Below are 2,518 nucleotides of genomic sequence, written 5' to 3'. Positions count from 1 at the left end.
GTTTTTACCAAGATATCCTGTTTTCAATTGCCAGTTGACCAGAGCTTACTCAAGGTATAGTAACTAGACTTAAATATTTAAGAATGTATCTGAGGGTCCATCGCTTTGGCAGTTGGGGGGGGTGTCTGTAGGGTGGCGTGCACAGGGGGTACAGCACGGTTTTTTCTTGTCCTGTGGTTCAGAGTGGTTTGCTTGGGGCCTGGGAACCCCCTTGGCTTCTCTCAGGATGCTGGACCAACAGTGGGCCGCTCTGACAGCAAGGGACACAGGGACAAGGCAACGTAGAGGGAGAGCAGTAGTTCCAGAGAACTGCTGGTTTAGAGCTTAGCTCTTGGGAGTTGTGGAACAGTGAAGGATGCTTAGACTACTTAACATTCAAACTACCCTCTGCTTAATCGTCCTTACAAAACTGGACTTCTGGATGTCTAGTCCATAACCACTGAATTAAAACATGAAAATGAAATGTATAACCCTGGCAATCATTTAAGCTTTAATTATATTGATTCATAGCATTTGAAACTTCCTCCCAGAATACGCAATGCCATTGACAGAGATTGACAGTGGAGATTCTGTTCTGGAGCTTTCCAGAAATGGAGTAGAAAAATCAAGAGGGAGGTGCCACACTCCTTGAATTTGCAGCAGTGATGGTGGGGCCCATCCCCAGTGTGAGGTTAGAGCAGGGCTACGCTGCCCAGGTGCTGGTGTATGACGACGAGACTCCCATGATGCAGGATGTGGCAGAAGAACAAGAAGTTGAGATAGAGAATTCAGAAACAGTGGAAGCATCAGTTCGCAGCAGTAATGCACACTGTACGGATAAGACCACGGAAGCTGCTGAAGCCCTGCTTCATATGGAATGTCCTACCTGCCTGAGTGTTTGTCATTTTTGTATGTTAACTCCAGAGTTTATCCATGCTGCGACGAGGCCAGATGTTATCACATAGGCTATAGTGGAGGTGTCAACAGAAGAATCTGAAACAATGGACGCCTTGCTTATCCCTACTTCACCAGACAGCCACAAACCAATGAAAAAGAAAAAAAAAGTTAGCCATAAACAAAAACCCACCAGTCACCATTTCCCAATGGGTCTCCTGAGTTTAGGAATCAAGAAGAAAGCCAGAGAAGAAAAAGCAAACACAACATATCTGTAGGAATTTCTTTTAGATCTGCTTCAAGATAAAAATACGTGTCCCAGGCATATTAAATGGACTCAGAGAGAAAAGGGCATATTCAAACTGTGGACTCAAAGACTGTCTCAAAGCTCTGGGGAAAGCATAAGAACAAACCAGATATGACCCAGGAAACTATGGGGCCAGCTCTGAGATACTACTACCAAAGGGAAATTCTTGCAAAAGTTGAAGGACAGAGGTCTCCTGAAGGCAGCGACTGCCATCCAAGGTGGGAAAAACTCATCTCCCATGAACTGCTCCAGAGCAGAGAAGGGCGTGGCTAGAGTTGTGAACATCACTTCCCCTGCTCAAGATGCTTCGTCCTGGTCTCCTACCACCACAGCTCCTGTGTCAGCAACAGCAGCTCCAAGGACAGTTCATGTGACAATGCAAGTCCCTGTGGTAATGGCATCACTGAGTCAAAAGATTTCAACTGTGGCAATTCAGTCAGTAAATGCAGACACACCTTTAATAACCAGCACCAGTCCAGCGACAGCCAGCTCTCCAAAAGTAGTCATCCAGACGGTCCCGACTGTGATGCCAGCCTCCACTGAAAATGGAGACAGAATCACCATGCAGCCTGCCAAGATTATCACCATCCCTGCTACTCAGCTTGCACAGTGTCAGCTGCAGACAAAGTCAAGTCTGACTGGGTCAGGAAGCATTAACATTGTTGGAACCCCACTGGCTGTGAGAGCGCTCACCCCTGTTTCAATAGCTCATGGTACACCTGTAATGAGACTATCCATGCCTGCTCAGCAGGCTTCTGGACAGACTCCTCCTCGAGTTATCAGTGCCGTCATAAAAGGGCCAGAGGTTAAATCAGAAGAAGCCAAAAAGCAGGAACTCGATGTGAAAACCTTACAGCCAGTAGAAGAAAAGGGGGCAGACAGGAATAAGTCACCCACATAGTGGCTGTCAGTGTACTTTCTGCTCTCGCCCTTCCTATAACTATGAAAACTGAAGGGCTAGTGACACGTGAGAAATAAGCAAGCTCACGGGGACTTCAGACTGTTAGTGTTGTACTGACTGACATTTGCAAGGAAAGTCATGAAGAAAAGCAGAGGAGGACTTTCAAACAACTGTGCATATAAGAAAGCAATCAGACTTACTGGAAATAAATCACCTACCCCATGTTTCAGTGGGAAGTGAACTACACTTGATATGCTGACAGAAAACTGCCTCTTAAAGTAACAACTGAAGCCTCAATAAGAGAAAAGACTGAAGGGACCAAGCAGCTCACTACAATCTCACCTTATACTAAGAGTTGGAACACTAACACCTGTAAGAGGTTACATAGTTTTCAGTGGGGCAGATTGGGATGGGCAATGTCATTGTTACAAATAGCA

General features: G+C 45.9%; 1 pseudogene across 1 annotated transcript; it reads left to right on the top strand.

Annotated features, from left to right (window-relative positions):
* Nucleotides 1-538: 538 nt before the first annotated feature.
* LOC308415244 (ETS-related transcription factor Elf-2-like) lies at nt 539-2,158 on the top strand (annotated as a pseudogene). The gene has a single exon. The product of its transcript is annotated as an ETS-related transcription factor Elf-2-like (transcript).
* The last annotated feature ends 360 nt before the right edge of the window (nt 2,159-2,518 follow it).

The sequence above is a fragment of the Micromys minutus genome (genome assembly GCF_963924665.1).
Source record: "Micromys minutus genome assembly, chromosome: X".
NCBI lineage: Eukaryota > Metazoa > Chordata > Mammalia > Rodentia > Muridae > Micromys > Micromys minutus.
This window is presented reverse-complemented; position numbering and strand designations above follow the sequence as displayed.